The sequence below is a fragment of the Cupressus sempervirens genome, chromosome 6, assembly GCF_028749045.1.
Source record: "Cupressus sempervirens isolate cs-2001-9-10 chromosome 6, ASM2874904v1, whole genome shotgun sequence".
NCBI classification, from domain to species: domain Eukaryota; kingdom Viridiplantae; phylum Streptophyta; class Pinopsida; order Cupressales; family Cupressaceae; genus Cupressus; species Cupressus sempervirens.
The window spans coordinates 155,466,606-155,486,871 of NC_143123.1; the positions used below are offsets into that span (position 1 = coordinate 155,466,606).

A 20,266-nucleotide genomic window follows, 5' to 3' on the forward strand; every position below is an offset into this window, starting at 1 on the left:
TGCAAACAGTCAATTGACTACAGGAGATTTGACTCGTTTGGCGTGGATTGTGCACAATGACATGGATCAACAGGTATAAGTCAATAAATAGACATAATTTTCTTATATTCTTCTTGTTTATCATTGAGCATGTATGTTATAAATAGACATATTATATAATCATATAATGTATATATAGACAAAGAAGGTCCGTATAGAAATATAATTGTATAATCACTTTCAACTTACTACATTTTATATATGTCACTTTCACTTTCCATTTGATGGATTGTAGGACCCACCAAATAGGTACTTGTCAGATCTATCTACATCGAATGAGGGAAATGAGAAAATGGTAGATGAAAGCTCTACATGTAGTACAGCTAAAAGAGGGAGATCAACTAGAGGTCAAAAGAATAGAAAAAAATTTGATAAACACATGCAATTTTTCCTTGCTAATGGGGGGTCATGTTCTAATGATGATGAGACCAAAGGTGACATCAAGTTACCCTTTCGGTACTCACACATTGAGAAAGAATGGATACCCAATGAGCTACCTCCAATTAACACAGATTTTTGTGTTAATGAGAGGATATATTGCATTGCTCCATCCTCATTACATGGTTTGGGCCTATTTTCCATGGATGGGATAAAGGTATGTTACAAAAAAGTTGTCGAATTGTTCAAGTATGTCGGTCCATGTTACAATTACAATGATTGGATGCAGATTGTTCGATATAAAACAAGTATGCGTAGGTATGGGGTATCAGCTAATTATATACAACGAAAAGAAAATGATCAAAGTAAAAGATTTTCTATGTACATTGATGGGAGACCAAAAGCAATAGGTAATATTGCAGGTTTTATAAATAGTACACGACCTTCTTCAACTAGTAAGCAACCCAATTGCATATTTGAGGTGCGTGAGAGCAATGAAGTTTTTGTTTGTGCAATAAAATCAATAAGTGCGGGGGAAGAACTACTAATTGATTACCATTTAAATTGCATAGATACAAACAAAGTTACTATCATGAGGGCTGTAAGTACTATTTACCATTTTGTTAATAAGTTTGTTTTTGCTATCTATTGCTTTCAGTTAGCTAAATTTTTTATGTTTAATCTTTGTGACAGGACGATATGGATCCGACAGATGATAGAGGTCACTAGGATGCTACTCCCACCGCTTCTTCAGCGAGGGTAAACCTTTTTGAAATTGTACAAATTAGATAGTTGAAAAATGTTATATTATTACGTTATTTTATTTACAGTTTTTGAGTTTTTATGATAGTTTTACTGATATTCCTCTCACAATTTGATGTTTAGGATAAGGGTAAAGTAACACCAGTAAGCACCGAGCCACTAGCCATGCATTCTGATGAGGATATTGTTGATACTCCCAATTTCATAAAAAAGTTGAAGAAAAAATTTAGAAAAATTAATATAGAAGCAATGAAAATTTTGGATGAGGCAAATATGGAACCTGGGGAGATGATGAAGAAGCTATCAGATTTGAAAGCACAAGCTCAGCGTTATGAAGTAAGCTCCAATGAATATTTAGTTATAACAAAAGTTCAATAAAGATTTATATTTATAATCTTTTATGTTGTGAAGTAAAATATGTAATATGTGCAAAAATACTTTATTGATGCAATTTTTTTAAAGAGTTGTAAGAAACTTTAACTACTAAATTCTTGTTATACAGGAATTTTTGGCAATTGATCCACAATCTGGTCAAGGACAACGCAGTGAGGCCGGTAGTAGTAGAGCTCTGACTGCCACTGGTAAAATAATCTTTTAGTTGACAAGTTAGAAGGAATTTTTTATTTCAAACATTCAAAACTTCTTAACTCTTACTTTTATTATTTCAGAATGTCTTTGCTAACAATGTATTGTTCAAGTCATCTAGTGTAGGAGACTCCTATGAGGTTGATGGATGCTCGTACGAGATTGCCGACTGCAATGTCGACAACAAGGGGACATCTAGCTAGTAAATCCTTGTTTTTCTATATTTGGTTTTGTGTTAATTATGAGTTGATAATATGTACTTTAATCTTGGGATGCATCACATAGTGTATTATTTTTTTTGTGGTAGGAGATGCACCATCTGGTACGCCACCAAATGCGGATCATAGTGCATCTATTGGTGATAATTCACTGTCATTTCCTGGAGCTACCCGTGTTTCTATCACGGGATCTATGGAGACATCATTGTTGATTGATGATAATGAATTAATGCCTTTGAAATGTCCTAAGATTCCAAGTACTTTAAATAATTATTTTTTATATTGTAATAAGGATTTTCTTGCAAGATGTAAACATGATAGGAAGTGGTGAATGCAAGGGCTTTTGATGTGGAGTGATGCCTCATGACCTTCTTTAGTGTGTTGTATTGTGCAAGTTGTTTAATTATTTTGGAATTCCTTTTTATTAAGGGTTTGGTAGGATCATCTGAATTATCAATGACCTTTTATCTATACCAGTAATTCTCTAGTTTAGTAATTTGGTACATTGCAATTTCATGCTTTCAGTAGAAGATACTAACCAATTTTTCTATAGAGAACCAAAAGCGGGAGTCTTCTTTCATACGATTCATTTTAATGGTTTTTACTATTAATTATCCCATTACATTTTTTGCAGGAAATGATACATTTTATAGGAGGCTTTATGACCTCACACTGTGAAGATTAGGGCCTACCATACGTACTAGGTTGCTGTACATCATAACTGAACTAATTTTATCCCATTGTTTTTTTTCATATCATTAATTAGTGCAACATTTTTCCTTTCATTCGAGTCTTTTCTTATACTAGCTATATCTAACAATTTTGTGTTTTTTCTTAAAAGGTGGAACTACCAATCTCAAAAATTAAAAGATGAGCTCATCAAAGATATAGAGCATGAGTTTAGTAGTAATATTTTTGATCGTAAGAAATTGTTACAAAAAGCTTCCAGACATCTTAAGGTTGTGAGGGACACATATAGAAAGAGCCTCGTCCTAAACCTGAAGTACGAGCGTCCTCCCTTTGTTTCAGTGAGGGACTGGAATGAGTTCATTTTGGATGCAAAGGAGAAAGGGAAACGCCCAAAAGAAAGTACACCAAAAAATCCAAAAAGGTATGCAATAGTATTAACTACTAGTACATTAATGAGCAAATTTAGGGTTCAACTTCAGTATCAACAATTTCAACTAGCTCAATTTAATCTATCTATTGATGAAAGGTATGTAATTCATATGCTGACACAATTGCTTATAAATCTCAATCTCAATCTAGGCATAAATCCTACATAAGATATATTGACAAAATGAAGCCCTTTATTCATATTTAGTGACAAATTTTAGAGCCTATGTCTCCTATGGGTTCTTTTCTCAAATTTTATCTTCGTTGAACTCAAACTCGAATTCAACTAAGAAATTCCTACTCAAAGTTGTGACAACTGAATCTTGTGATATGATGTACCATGTTAGATTTTGAGTCATAAAAATAGGCAACGCCTTGACCACTATACTTGTTGACTTTCCCTTTCTTTTACAATAATTGCTCGCTATCTTGAGTTTCCTATCCCCTGTTTTCTTTTGGGTCATGTGTGCATCAAATCTGCACTTAATCTGCATGTAAATCCTAATGAAATCCATCATTGAAGATATCAAATCCCATATTCTGTAGTATTCTGTTAACTATGATAACAATATATAATGTTGTTGTTAGTGATTGTTATTTTATACTATCATCAATTCCATTTTGTGCTTTGTTGCATATCAAAAAAGAAGTGCATATACACTATACATTAGATTTAAGTGTGAAGCATTAGAAAATCTAATCTCTATCTTCAGATAACAATGTAGTCTGAGAATCCTAAAGAATTTAAAGCTGAGTGTTTCCACCACATCTAAAATCCATTCTTCTTTTTTAGTATTTTTCATTGCTGCTGAAGCTTTGATCACATGGATTATGTGTCTATACCCAACCAATAGATTATCCTTTTTAGGGAATCCCTGCTTTTTCTCCTGTGGAAACTCTAAAGATGGAAACTCATTAAGAGATTTTTCTTGATATCACCCTGCTTCCAATCTTTCTCTTCCGTTCCTTAGCTCCTTACAAGCTCACAAAAGGCGTATCAGCTTTGGTAACATGTTAATTATTTGTGTGTAGACTAATTCAAACACATATATCAGTGAAGTAAAGAGACAAAGTACCAAGCCTAACACATCTACCTTAGGGGAGCACTCTTAAAATACAACATAATGTACAACAAAATTCACAGTGTGTACAGATGACTTTTCATGTGATTTGAACCTTCACCTGCACCTCTTGTTCCTTCACATTCTCATCGTTTTGAATTCAATATTTCTCGCTATGCTATTTTGTCAAAATCCCTAAAATAGGAGTTATTTATCCAACATACTACCATGCATAATCCTCAATTTTGCTATTTAAATTTTGTTATTGTAAATATGAAAGGTATGTAATTCATATGCTGACACAATTGCTTATAAATCTCAATCTCAATTTGGGCATAAATCCTACATAAGATATATTGACAAATGAAGCTTCTAATATGTTCTCTCTATGACCAAAGGCACTCACCCTTATAAAACCTTCACCTATGGGTCCAAACCCACTTCCTGGAGTTGTAACTATATGTGCTTTCTCAAGGATCTCAGTAAAAATATCCCATGAATTTTGAGCACGAAATCGAACCCATACATATGGCGCATTTTTTCCTCCAAAGACATCAAACCCAAGTGAAGTAAATGTTTCCACAATGACTCTAGTATTCTCTTTATAAAATTCAACAACTCCATGCATGGCCTGCAACAAAATTGAGCATCCCACATTAATAATCATCATATGAAATATTTTAGCACTAATGCAAGTTAAAGTGAACGATCATTATTTTAGTCTCAAATAAACTTCCCTACAACTTTGTAGATCTTTGTGACCAAAACCATGCTTTCTTATAATAAGCAATCTCAATCCAACAGAGGAAAGGTCAAAGAAAATTTGACAACAACTACCTTATCAATGACTCTTTTTTGACATTTTGTTTTTTCTTTTCATATCAGCAAGAACAAGTATGATTCATACAAATTAGGTAAGTTAATTAATCATTGATAAAGAATACGTAAGGTAAATTATCAATGAATGCTTTATTTTTCTTTTGCTACCTTATCAGTGTCTCTTATCAAAAAACATAACTTGAAAATGATAAAATATGACACAACAAAAACCCAGATATTACATATTTGTCAAAACAACTATTTTGAAGAGCACTTCTTACCTTTAACCCTTTTGGAGAAAGGCAAGCTAATCCACTAGCTTGTGCAATATTAGATGCACCATTGAAACAAGTACACATGATACGATTGAAATCATTTACAATAGGGAATCCATCAGAGAATCAAAGCTCATCAGGAACAATTGTCCATCCAAGACGGACACCTGTAAAGCCAACATATTTGGAGAAAGATGCAGTCTCAATTGCAATCTGCGTCACAATATACAACATTAGTAACCAAATGAGAATACCTTCAAAAGTACAGAAAATAAATGCATTAAAACTTAGAAAATTTCAATAAATGGCGATGCAAAGCAGAACATGTCTAGACTCTAGTATGATAAATAGCATGAACTCCATGGATAAATAGCATGATTACACATGTCAATTAAAGGTATGATGCTATACTTTCGTCCCCTTTTTCATATTTTTGGTGGAACATGCTACTTTATGCTAAAACCTTCATACCAATATATAATAATCCACTATTTAGTACTGATCTTTATATCTATATCATCTAACATATTTCAAACTTTTCATAGGTTGCAGGACACATCAAAGGCAAAAAAGGCGAGGCTGGAAAAGGTTGGGCAGCACAGACTTGGCTCTAGGGGATATTCAAAAATTAAAGCACGCGTTGTAAGTAGCAATAAATGAATTGCAAAGAAAAATTATTTATAAAATGCAAATAATTTTTTTAATTAATAAAAAAATGCAGGGCACTGATTTTAATTTGGAGGCCATAGAAGAACACAAAAAAATTGCCTTCAAGCAAGGCTATGCAGCGGTGGCTAAACGTCTACGGCAAGATTCCATTGCCCCAACCGAGCAGTCTCCTCCATCATGTGCACAGGTAAATATGCCAAAAAATATATTAGAAATTGAATACTTGAGAAACAATTTATTTGATAATAATGTGCATGACATTGCAATGCAATCTATTAATCCTGACACAGATCATACGCAGCATCATGAAGCCCTTGATGTGCATCGTACTATCGATGGAGTTGCTCATTTGTTATTTAAATCTAATTATGTAATTATTAATACAATTTAACATCTTTAATTGAACTTGGTGTAATCTTTTTGTGTTGAGGATATAGAATCATGTCGTGCTTAATGAGTGCCGGAGGATGTTCAGACTGATCAGCAGGTAGATCATGTGGCACATTCAGGTAAAGAAAATCTATGTTTTGTTCTTTTAAATTAATTTTTTGATTTATATTTCTTTTCCTTAAATAAAAACTCGTAATTCACTAATATAAAATGGTGGGAATTTAACCTCATGAAGTACTTGTTATTGCAGCGGACCCCCCTTTGGTGTAGTGGCCTCATGATGTTCCTGAACGGATGAGGAGGAGACGTGTTAGAACTAGTAGAGGAGGGGGATCCTGACGAGGACATTGATATTCCAATTAGAAATTATATGAAAAAAAGAAATGGCAAGAAAGCAAAAAAGACATGATTGTTCATGAATGACTTACTCTTGAATATTGTTAATGAATATTGTGTTAATGAATTATTCATGAATGACTTACTCTTGAATGTTGCGTGTTAATGAATTTTGTGTTAATGAATTATTCATGAATGTTGTGTGTTTATAAATTTTATGTGTTTATAAATTTTATGTGTTAATGAATGTTATCATATGATTATAATTATTGAATGCTATATTTCAAAAATGGATGAATTGAATGTTATTAAATGTTAATGGGAATGACAAGGACATTGATATTCCTCATAGAAATTTTATGAAAAAAAGGAATGGCAAGAAAGCAAAAAAGATATGATTATTCATGAATGACTTACTCTTGAATATTGTTAATGAATATTATTCATTAATGTTGGGTGTTAATGAATTATTCATGAATGAGTTACTCTTGAATGTTGTGTGTCAATGAATTATTCATGAATGTTGTGTGTTTATGAATTTTATGTGTTAATGAATGTTATCATGTGATTATAATGATTGAATTTTCTATTTCAAAAATGGATGAATTGAATGTTATTAAATGTTAATGGGGAATTTAGAGCGATGTTAGGAGGGGGGGAGCAGGGGGGCAAATGAGCTTCCACCTTCACGTGGTTGGCCCTGTTGAGTAGAGAATATTTAACTGTTCTCGAAACCAAGTGAAGCTCAAACTTTAAAGATAAGCTTATAGTTAATAGTGACAACCAATTAGCAAGTCAAAATGAAGTTCTTCATTACAAGTAACTTTTTAGTTTTTAAAGCACGATAACATGTTTTGATATTGTATAGTTTTTTTCTCTTAAGTTAAAGTATTCTTTTACTATAACAACATAATTTATGACCATTTTAGTAACTATTCTAACATCGCTTTATAAAAAATCCTGTTTTGGCAAAGATGGCGATACGTGGTGTTGTCTATTCCTTGGGAGATTGGATTGCACAGGTCTGTATCTCAACATCAACATGGCAAATGGTGTGAAATTGCACTTTCCTTAGTCAAATTCAATAGTTTAAGAATAGTCAAATTCAAAAATAAGAAATGATAGTCCCTCCTCATACAATTGAATTTTAATAGGAATGTTGAGAAAATAATAAAAATGTTGCTCCATGAACAAAGTTGTTGTCTCGCAGGACGTGACAAGCAATAAGGGGTGTACGTATTAAAAAACATGACAATTACTATAGCAAGTCAGACAAACTCTTTGTACATTCACAACATTCTTTCTGGATTTGTTCTTGAAACCCAAGGTGTTTTTTTCCCCCTGTTTTTACTTCCTTTCTTTAATCTTTACATTATATTGCAGAGCCCCTTCTTGGAGATGAAACTAGCATTCATAATGACAAGCTGGCTCTTGAAGACACTCTTAATGACTTAGTTTTGGATGGCAGTTTTGTGACACCAGAAAGCAACACATTCGGCCATGCTTTCAGGTGATATATTTTTTTGCAATTTCCATGGCTACTTGATTTTGGATTAATCATAAATATCAAAAACATTATTCATATTGCACTATAATCTTTGATCCTTATAGAGATTATGAAAAGGAAAGCGAGAGGAAAAAAAGTGTTGAAGAGTTTTACAAAATTCAACTCATTAACTAGACTTATGATTTCGTACGTTTTATAACTTTCATAAAAACATTTTTTCTCAAATAGATGTTTTGAAAGATTAGAACTATACACTCAATATTGGAAAAAGATTTTGAGATCTCTTGTTTGTCATAAAAAAGAATGAAAAATTGGGTCTGCTTTACTAACTTATCCAATGCCTTAGGGCATTCAATTAGAAACTTCAAAATTAGATTTTTAGAGACAACTCTTGAATTCAAATAGTAAAGTTTATATGATCAACATATTGAAAAGTATGAGATATTAAAAGTTTGTTGTCCTAAAATGTCTTATTACTCACTGCTAATATTTGGTAGCATCTTCTTATCTTCTTCATTTGTACAAATTGTTTCATTACACTTTGTTTTATTATAAATGATTATCTATCCTAGGATGATTTGGATTATAGAGTTTTTAAAAATGTGGTGTTTTTGGCAGGTTTGGAAAGATTTTTGCGTCGCATGTGTTTGGACAGCCCACAATTGTATCTTGTGATTTCGATTTCAGTTTGTATGTTCTGCAGAATGAGGATCGGTTGTTTCAGAGCAGCTATCCTAAGTCAATAAATAGTATTCTTGGCAAGTTTTCTGTGCTCATCACTGTGGGTGATGCACACAAGAGAATGCAATCTCTGGCAGTTAATATGATCAATACTGCTAAGAAAAGTGCCAGTTTTTTAGAAGATATTGAGTGGCATGCACTCTATGTCTTTGATCAATGGAACCATCAACAGGACATACTTTTCTCTAAGGAGGCTAAAAAGGTATATTTTTCAGACTTCCAATTTGTGCTTTCAGATTTCAAAAGTCTATACAATACATATTTTTCTAATATTAGATAATTACTTTAGGCTATCTCAACAATAGTTCACTATAACTATCTTAAAGGTGTGTACAATACATATTTTTCTAATATTCAATACATTTTCTTCTAACAACTGTTATCAATACACTCAATACACAAGCACAAATGTCTTTACTTGCCTAGTACCAATAAGGCCTCACATAAGGAGTGCAAGATTATTGAAACATGGACTAACCCCTTCCACTATCAACATCTATAGACCTATATGTAATTAGTGGGCTTAATCTTAAGGAACTCTATAGTGACACATGCTTTTATTGGAGTTGTATTCAGATTGGTGATCTCCCCCAAAAAAGCCCAATACCTAATCTATCAACTTTCTGAATAATGTGTCCACTAAATGTACCATTTATTCTCATAAGAGATGAATTTTTATGAATGACTACTAATAAAACATGCATCAATAAAATTCTCTCAAAAACTACTAGTTATATTCTGATATTAAGATTATAATTTATAAGCATTTTAACCTTTAATATTAAGTAGAATATTTCTATTTATTTCTAAATTCTAATATTATAATTTTAAGAAAGGTAAGCTTTGTTGCTTAATGCAGTTTACACTCAATCTAATGCTGAAGCAACTGGTAAGTTTAATGCCAGGGAGTCTACAATCATCTCAAATTTTTAGCAATTTAATGACATTCATGAATGAGCTAGTTGCATTTCCTCTCAACATCCCTGGTACAGATTATACAAAAGCTCTCAAGGTAATGTGCAAATGCTCTTTTTAGAGTGTTAAATGCATTAGGTCAAATCAATGTTTTTCAATTAGCAAGCTTGGTGTGGATTTAAATGCATTAAATTATCAATATTTTTCAATTTGCAAGGTTAGTCAAGTGTTATAATGAATGTTCTTGTGAGATCTATTAGATTTCCACAATCCATGCTAATACTTTCAAATTTCTGGATTAGATTGTGATTAGAATGTTCTTGTTTCATGACAGTCAAGGTCCAAAATTCATGCTACTCTAAGAGTTATTATAAACCAAAGGAGAAACGGAAATGATGATGAGAGTGGAGATTTTCTAGATTCACTCATCAAAACTACAAATCTTTTGGATGAAGAGATATTGAATCTTATTATGGACCTTATCCTTGGTGGCTATGAAACGACATCTAACTTGATAGCATTAATTTTGAAGTTTCTAACTGAATGCCGTAAGGCATTGGAGCACTATTAAAGAAAACATCAAGGGATAATATTTGAATTGTGGATATTTGTAAATTATGTTAGTTTTAGACAATTATAGTTATAGTTATATATGCGCTCTTATGATGATGTGATTGGGACTGTAAGTTTTTTTGTCATGTTTATCTATTTAAAAAATAGATGAAATTATTGGCTTTCATTCCTGATAAATAATTATTTCCTAATTTTATTCTTCCTTGTAGGAACCAAAATTTAGACACTGTGCCAATTATTGCAAAGGCTTTGCTCTCATAGGAGCCTTCTAAACTCCACAAAATTTGAGTTGTAAAGCATAATTGCTCGGTGGAAACAGGATATCGTGCACATTTCTTCCTCCTTCCCATTGTTTTGTATAAAATAAATCATTTGACGAACGAAACAATGGTGTGGAGGTAGAAATGTGCATGATACCTTGACTCTCATGCATCAAGCAATTACACTTTATAATCAAGTTTTGTGCAGTTTTGAACGCTCCTATGAGAGCAAAGCTTTCAAAAAAAAATGGGACAATGCGTCTCAATTGCGACACCAAACTAGCAAATTTTATGTCGCGAGTATGGCACCGGTGTAGATAACTAAGGGTTTGTGGTCAGAATTCAGACACAAAATTGGGTAGGCTTATGTCGGAATTGAGACAACTTGCGCTCGCAAATGAGAAAATAACAGTTCAGGTTGGCTAGAGAAATCGACGAAATTCGTGTCGATAAGTCCACGTTTATGAAGTCAAAATTGCGACTCGCAATGAATGTGGCAGAAAATTGACCAAATTTTTCCAACAACAACTTTGGTGGCTTTAGCGACCTACTCTTGTCAAAATTGAGACCTTTTCGCGTTGCAATTTAGCCCTAAATTTACTAGTGATTGAAGCTGGAGGAATTTCAGTAATGAGTTCATCAATAGTGACATCACACACAAATGTGTGCATCCAATCTCCTTTGCAGTCTTTGTGTACCTACAATAATCAATGTCAAGTGTTTAGGTACATTTGAGACCCTAGATAAGGAACAACCTTATTGACACTAGTAAAACTAACCTCATTTTTCGATGCCAATAGGTCAAATTTTCCATAGCCATTGGTCAAAACTTCAACCATTAGTATCGTTGGAGTATGTTGGTCAAAACTTTTAGATGATTGGCTAGTGTGGTCAAATTTTACACAAATTTGGTAAAAAATCATGGACAAAAAAATGGCCAGTTTTGATAAGCATGCCATACATTCGATGCCAATTTGGTCAAAATTGTAATCGAATGTTCATCAAAAGTTCAACCAATGCAAGAGCTGATTTTGACAAGCATGCCATACATTCAATGCCAATTTGGTTGAAACTTTCATTGAATGTTCATCGAAAGTTCAACCAATGCAAAAGCTAGTTTTGACATGCATGCCATAAATTCAACACCAATTTGGTCGAAACTTCTGTCGAATGTCCGACCAATGCAAAAGCAAGTTTCAACAAGCATGCCATACATTCAATGTCAGTTTGATCGAAACTGTCATTAAATGTTGGTCAAAATTTTGACCAATGCAAAACAATTTTTTTTTTTAAATTAAACAACAAATCATAGAAGTGATATGATCTAAGGAAAAATAATAAATCCCCCATGCCAATCTATCATTGACAATATAGGGAGCATGCAACCTCCTATAAGACTTGTGAAATTGATCATTGAAAGAAGAAATTGGTTTATGTTCTTTCCTTTTGACTTGAATGGACTATGAATACAATTTGGATGGTGATATTGGAATACCAAACTTGTCTACAAACACCTTCTATGAGTTTAAAGATGTAGGGAAATGTATAAACCAATGAAGAGCTTGATCTTGCAAGGAGTGTATGAAGAACTTCATCTCACAAGGAGTGAATGAAGAGCTTCATCTTGCGAAGAGTGAATAAAGAACCCACATATCCATAAATAATTCATCCATTATACAATGTATCCTCAAAAATCTTGATATGTTATTCATCTATTCAATTAGGATCATTAATTTGAAACATTAAAAAAAAGGGTTCTTGGGCTTGTCATGGCAGTTGATGAAAATCAATGGAGGGGTTGTCAACCAACCATGTTACATTGAAGTTAACTAACTAATATTGACACATATTCACACTATCATACTTAATCTTAGTTTAGTTGTGTACTTATGTATCTCAAATGTGTGCATTTTGCATATCATCTTAATATATTATCAAAATTGAATTCAACTACACGTATTCATGATAAATAACATTAAATATTTCATATTCTTCTTTGTAGTCCGAGAATTTTTAGGAGTTATTGATATCCCTCCCATCTTTGTAAATGTGAAAATAGGTACCTATCTCTCTACTTTGAGAACAAAATCTACTAGACCCGTAATGCATAAATTAGGTCAACAATCATTTAGAAATGCATCAAATATTGAATACTACAAATATTCATGATAAATAGCTTCATATATTTCATATTCTTCTTTGTTGTCCAACCAGTGAATTCCAAGGTTATTATATCTCTCTCATCAGTGTAAATGTACAAATAGATCGAATCTGTTTTTGAATCTTGTTACTCAGATAACTCAAAAAGAAAAATAATCTAATAATTAATGCATTTTTTAAAGAATTACAAGAAATATTTCTTCATAGAATGTTTAGTTCTGAAAGAAAACCAAGATAAGACTTATTACCATAAAAAAAACAGAGGTAACAACTTGAAATACATATGCTCACTCTAGCAGCCAAAGAAAAAAGGCAATGCTCAAAAAAGGTACACATTATCATATTTTGGTCATACAAGAGATTGCTTCTTAGTTGGGAAAGTCCACTATGTAATGCAGTCTCCTATTTTATTGTCTTGTCAGAGCACTATTTATATCTAGATTGGTACAGCAAAACAAAATTCGCATTTCACATACTTCAAGATTTACCATGCATGGCCTCCCACCTTCTTTAAATAAATGATGCTCCCATTCAAGCTCTAATTCTTCCAGACACATTTCTGTTATTTTAAGACGATACGTAGAATGCACAATTCCAACATAGTCCCACATGATCTTGTGTAACTTTGCCCATGTTAATGCTGTAAATTCCTTGATTTTAGTAAGTTGTGATTTGACAAGTACAATTGGCACAATGGGAAAAGGCCAATCAATTGACCCTTTGTTGCCAACATTTGAACTAGACAAGTGATGCAATGATGGTTCAATAACTCTTTGTGCAAACATCAATGCTTCCATTAATGAGTTGCTTGCAAGCCTGTTTGCACCGTGAAGTCTTGTACAGGAAGCTTCACCAACTACATATAAACCAACTATACATGTCTCTTCATGAAGTCCAACTTGCACTCCACCACACATGTAATGTGTAGCTGGTGCTACTGGTATTAGATTTCTTGTTTGGAAAATGAGAGAAAATTTCCTCCTTAGGCTTGTGGCTTATACCCAGTAAAACAAATCTCTCATTTTGTGTCTTCAATTGATCATCAATACTATGTGCCACAACATCTCTGGGTGCAAGTTCTACTCTATCATCATACATTAGCATGAATCTTTCCATAGCTTGATTATAAAGAATATCACAAGCTCCACAAACAACTTAAGATATTAAAAATGCATTTTCATGATTACACGGTTTAATAGGTAGAACTTCATCAGCCAATGCAGTTTGGTGGAACTGTAAAACTTGAGATCGAAAGGGGTACAAAATTATTTGTTAGCAAAATAAAGTAACAGTGATATAATTCCAACTAAATTTGCTATACATTAATTCAGATTCAGAAACTAAACAACAACGTAATCTTACACCATATTTGAAATCATTGCACGTGATCTATGTGCCATTGCAATACCATCACAAGTAGCAACCTGTTAAAGTTCAATGTTGAAAAAACAAACATGATAACTATACATATTTGATCCCATCGGTAAACCCTGGTGAAACACATACGAGATCTTCCAATGGTACTAATAAAAATAAAATATTATGATAAAATAACAGATGCACTAAATATAAAGATTCAAAGCAGTACAAATATAAAATTAGGTTTTTTGTTTTAGTTCTAGTAAATAAATTATTTAAATAGTATATTTCCCATCAATATTCATTTTGAAATCAATATGTGTTTCTAAATGATACATTTGATTTGACTAGTACGACATTCAAATTTTCCATTATCATAGTTGGGTATTCAAAAGGTAACTAAATATTTTCTTCATACATTTTTGCCAAAGAAAAATTGGAAATTCAAAATCAAAAGATTCATGATATTGTATGACCACTTAAAAAGTTATTTTTGTTGACAACCCAAAATCATTATACAGTTTTCAAAATTTGAAGTGCTATATAGACAATCCATATTTTACTATAGGATACATAATCAAGATATTTTAATATATATCTTATAATGAAATCAATAATCAGAATCACAACTTTAATCAACAAATAATAGATGTCTTTGCAAATGATTCTCTTTAGTACTTCCACCCCATATTTAGCATAACAATAAACCAAGGTTGTTAATCTTAGCACCGAAAACATTGTCAAGAGGAAGTTATGGAAATACAAAGGCAGGATATGAAATCTTAGCAGAGGAGATTCTAAAAAAACCCTCAAAAGCATGTTCAAATAAATTTAATATGTGATATCCTCCCAAGCTATTGACAATTTCTTAAATTAATATATTGAAATTAAAGCTAAGGATTGACTTTGATACCTTTAATAAAAATAATAATTGAGTTTCCTCATTTATATAGAACATGGAATATATAATGTTGATTCATATGCACGTGTGAAGATCAATATGTTGGGCCAAACCTTTATTAAAATCTAATTCATTTTTCTAGCAATAAAAATTTCAAATAAGATAAGTAATGTTTATTCTTAAGATTTTTTACATACACACGGATTTGTAGTATTTGGATAAATATGCCCAACTCCACCTAATGCAAGTAGAGTTACTTTGGAAATGAAGCAGATGACCTATGCCACAACGGAAACAAAAAATTATGTGATTTGCAACATTTAACAATAATGATTCATAATGTCTACTATTTCAATAAGATGAAAATTTTCTATAAGTAGTTGCATGCCACTATGACCTCAGAGCAACGTACAGAACATAGATAGATGGAAAGCGTGGTTTTGATGTTATCATTGATAATTAGTAATTGATTATTGGCTCAAATATTGCATTCAATAAAATAATCATCACCTCATTATTTTTTGTGTTTGTATCCACACCATGATAGTAAATATTTGACATATCCTACAAAATGCAACAAACATTATGTGGGTAGGCAATAAAGGCTATCATCTTCTTGCTATTGTTTTCAAGGGCTAATTGAGAAAGGGAAATCAAATATTCTATCACATTATAGAGTAAAATTATTTAGGTACCTTGGACATAAGTAAGTCTATAGAAAAGTTATGTTTAAGCATGGTTATGTTAGGGTTGCTAACAAAAACTTTCAATATAGCTCGCTCAATCTCTCTTCTTTTCATGTCTATTGCATGAACGATACAATGATGAGAATGACTACCCTCTCTAGCAAGATGTAAGTTGTCATCTTCCCCTTGATCAAATGATGCACCAAAATCCATAAGTTCTCAAACTCTCTTTGGACCTTCTCTTCATACCACCTATAGAAATTTATGCCAATTAGGTTATTAACACATTCTATTCTTTGCCAAGAAGCCACATATTAATTCAATGACTTTGAAGGATCAGATCTAACATCATAGAAAGAGTTGCTGGAGAATATACCAAAGATTATAACAAATGAAAAAAATAAAATGTTGAACTAGAAAATATCTTATCATCCCCTAAACACAATTCTACAACTTTGGATCCAACTTACACAATTTAACAATTTATTGTCAAACTAGGACAATGAAATCTTAACTAGTGAGGTGAGTCTAAGGTTATGAATGTACGATAAAATGAGGGGAGTATGGTCAAAAAAATGTTCGTATGATATAGATAGTCAGTGTGGGTTTAGATGTCATCCTATGGTGAGGATGAGTTGTGGTTGATTGGTATAACAACACTATCTCTTTGGGCAAGTGTTGATTGGTTTAGTTTGAGCTTCACTTGGTTTTGAGAATCCTTTAATATTCTCTACTTAACAAGGCCAACCACGTGAAGGTGAAAACTCATTTGGCCTCTCCCCCCTATAATCACTCTAAATTCCCCATCAACCTCTAATTAAATATTTCATTCATTCATTCATCCATTTAAAAACTTTACCATTAAATCATTATAATCACATAACATTCATTAACATGACATACAATTCAATAATATGTCACATTCATCAATTATTCATGAATACATCAATCATTATAATCACATTACAATATTCAATAACATGACATAAAATTCATTAATAAGCAACATTCATCAACACATTCATTAAGACAATGTTCTTTCATCATCAAACAATGTTTATAACAATAATTTCTTCATTTATTTTTTCTTTAATTTTTGAAGGTAAAGGCTAATAGGAATGTCGTGACTATCTTCAGTATTCTACTTTGTCTTTTATGGTTATGATCTTATGACATGATTCCTCTTATTTTTTCGAGCACAAGGCTAATGAGCCAAAGAGGGGTCCCTTGCAATAACAAATAAATGGATTTAGTTTAAAACATTTTTTTTAATTAATATTACAAGTATTTCACTAATCAAAAGAACATAATAGGGATTTTTCTTTACCTGATAGTACCACATCATCTACAATCACATTTTTTTCAGCCCCAACCTCAACATGCTCAACACTAACACCACGCTCCACTCTGTCACCATGACATTATGCATGATCTAAAATATTCACAAAAATGTTACACTAATTACAATTTAAGATTTTAATTTTTTTAAATAATTATATAATTAATTTTCAATAGAAAATGAATATATGCCTCCATCATTGTGATGCACATCAAGGTCTTCATCATGTATAGGATCTATGTCAGGATTAGAAGGTTGTAGTGGAATGTCATGCACATTGTTATAATTGTTAGGAATTAACATCAAATAGATTATTTTTCAAGTATTCAATTTGAGTTATTATTCATTAGGCCTATTTACCTGTGTGTGAGCTGATGCACTAGAATCTTCACTTTGGCCACTAAAATATATGTGGTAATAGGTAACCACAACTTTATAGCCTTTCTTGAAGATAATTTGTTTGTCCTCTTCCATGGGCGCTAGATTAAATTCAAAGCCCTGCATTTTTTGCATAATATCATTAATATTAAAATGTATTCATTATTTGTAATTTTATATTAAAAAATTGATACAAAATTTATACAAGTCATGTGTGAAGTTTCATATTTACACCAGAGCCAAGATGGTGTTGGCGAACCTTTTCTTTTCTAGCCTATGTAGCCTTTGATGTGCCCTGAATCCCATTAATGTGAAGTTTGAGATATGTTAGATGATATAAACATAAAGATCACTAATTTGTGCATAATTGCATTAATACTATCACATACCTATTTTTCCCTAGTTGTGGTCAAATTATTTTATCTTTGAGCCTTTTCTCTTTTGCATCTTCAATGATTTCATTCCACTCCAACTCTGGAACCATAGGAGGATGCTCATACTCCAAGTTGACCTTTAGAGTCCCTTTCTATTGTTCCCTCACAATCTTTAGATGTTAGCAATATTTTTGAAGAATTTTGGCTCTATAAATTTTTTTTGACCCAATAGATCCTCTAAAGATTTAATGAGATGATCTTTTAATTTAGGACCTTTCTCATTCCACTTGTTAAAAAAAATAAAATTGGTTAGATAAAACAATTAGCTCAAGCTACGCACCTTGAATATATTACAATAAATGGATGAAAGGAAAAATATTCTACCAATAATATGAACCTGCGTACCTTTTACATAATGTGGGCCTGAATAAATTCAATGTTAAATCATAAAGAGTTTCATAAAAAATGCCTTTTCCTACAAACATCATGGGATCATTATGTGGAATTGTTTACAATAACTTGGGGGGGGGGGGGGGGGGGGGGCGGGGTTGAATCAGTTATCCAAGGACCAAATGTACAAATAAAACTTTTCAATGCTTAGTAAACACATATCCATAAAACCTTATCATGCATGCATCCATTAGATCATACAATACTTAAACTTTGTAGGTTACTATCCTAGGTCAAAATAACTTTGCAAAAATGTAAACATGAAGCAACATAAGAACATTCACACAATTTGACACAAGAATTTTATGTGGAAACCCAATTTGGAAAAAACCACCAATAACATGCTACTAATTCTCACTGTTCTGAAGTGATGCCAACAATGTTAAAGGTTACAATACACATTGTGACTTGGTTAAAAGATTTCAATCACCCTATTAGGAGTAAGCCTTGTTAGAGGACTTTAGACCATTCCATTAGAATGCCACCCAATAAAAGGATTCACAAATGACTATTAGGTTAACCTTAATCCAAAGGATTTACCTTATACTGATAGAAGGATTAGAAAGTAACAGTAAGGCTTGATCTAATAATAAATTACAACTCACTTCTAGATTACAGATCTCTATTTTAGTACTCCATTCTACTTGGCATTCATACACATCAACTCTAATAGCTTGTTCACCCTTCAAGCATTCATACTCTTAAGCCTTCTTTCTTTGCATGCCAACTGCAGTCACATTTGTTTGACCACTAAATGAAGCAATACCTTAGACTCCTTGTCTTCCTTAGGTTCTCAGACATTAAAACCTTTGCTTCTGACTAGCTATCTCTATAAATAGAGAATTAAGATCTTTTGCCACTTAAATAAAATCATCCATTTTAGGGTTAGGTAAGATTAGGTAGGATATAATGAATCTACCCAATTTTTCATTTGGTTCCTATAGAAAATTCTTCCCTTGAATTCACCTCAAAATGGTTTACCTTGAATTATGTGCCACCAACTCATCATAGTTATCTTCCACACACTTTACGCAATTCAAGAAAATAAAATAGTCGAATCAAATTTGTCAAATCTTTTATTTAACACATTTATTGGCACTCATCATCAATATGTTGTCACTCAACATCTATACTATTATGTCACTCGACTAACACTAGTTCACTTGGCAAACACTAAAGTTTATTGATGCTCGACACCAACTAAATTTTACTTGGCATATACTAACAACCACTTGACTTGCACTATTTTTCATCTTTTCTCGGCACCTCTTTTTTTTCTCGGCTTCAACTGATTTCTACTTGTCTTGCGCTGACTTCTCAGCAAGGCTTGGTAGACACATTTCTTACTTATTATTCTTCCAGTCTTAACTTGAGTAATCTTTCATTTCAAACTATAAGTAGATAAAAAATATACTATAGTATAAATTTTTTACTTGGTCTTAGTGCATCTTTTACATACCAAATAACTCAACCTTTCTCTAGGTGTTATTGTTATCTCCTCTTTTTAAATCCTTTCCATCAGTCAACTAAATAATAGTATTCAGACCAAAAATCAATTGTCTCACCAGCAAGTAGTAGGTTTGACATCATTGACAAAATAATAATTGTTCCATTACAGGTTATTCTCTTCAAAATAATCTTATATTCATACATTAGTCCAAAATGAGTTATGAATAAGCAAACTACAACTACACTCTAAATTATAACAATTTTAAGGCACCTGGAAGCTTAGGCACTTTTAATGGAATCATATCTTTCTCTCCCAACAAAAATGATTCCTCCAATGATCCATTACTACTAACATAGGCTGATCTAGGAAAGTGTTGTAAATTATCACTAATACTGATATATTTTCTATCATGAGAAGGTGCACCTATCACTACACAAAGTTAGTCAATGACTATGATCAAATGAACCCAAAAAAGTATAAATCAAATAATATTTAAGACAACAAAATATTTCAAAACAAGGATTT

The 20,266-nt window shown here is 32.1% G+C and overlaps 1 pseudogene; it reads right to left on the reverse strand.

The window, feature by feature from the left end:
- Positions 1-13,172: 13,172 nt before the first annotated feature.
- Positions 13,173-17,167, reverse strand: LOC149551718 (L-aspartate oxidase 2-a, chloroplastic-like; annotated as a pseudogene).
- Between the last annotated feature and the right edge of the window lie 3,099 nt (positions 17,168-20,266).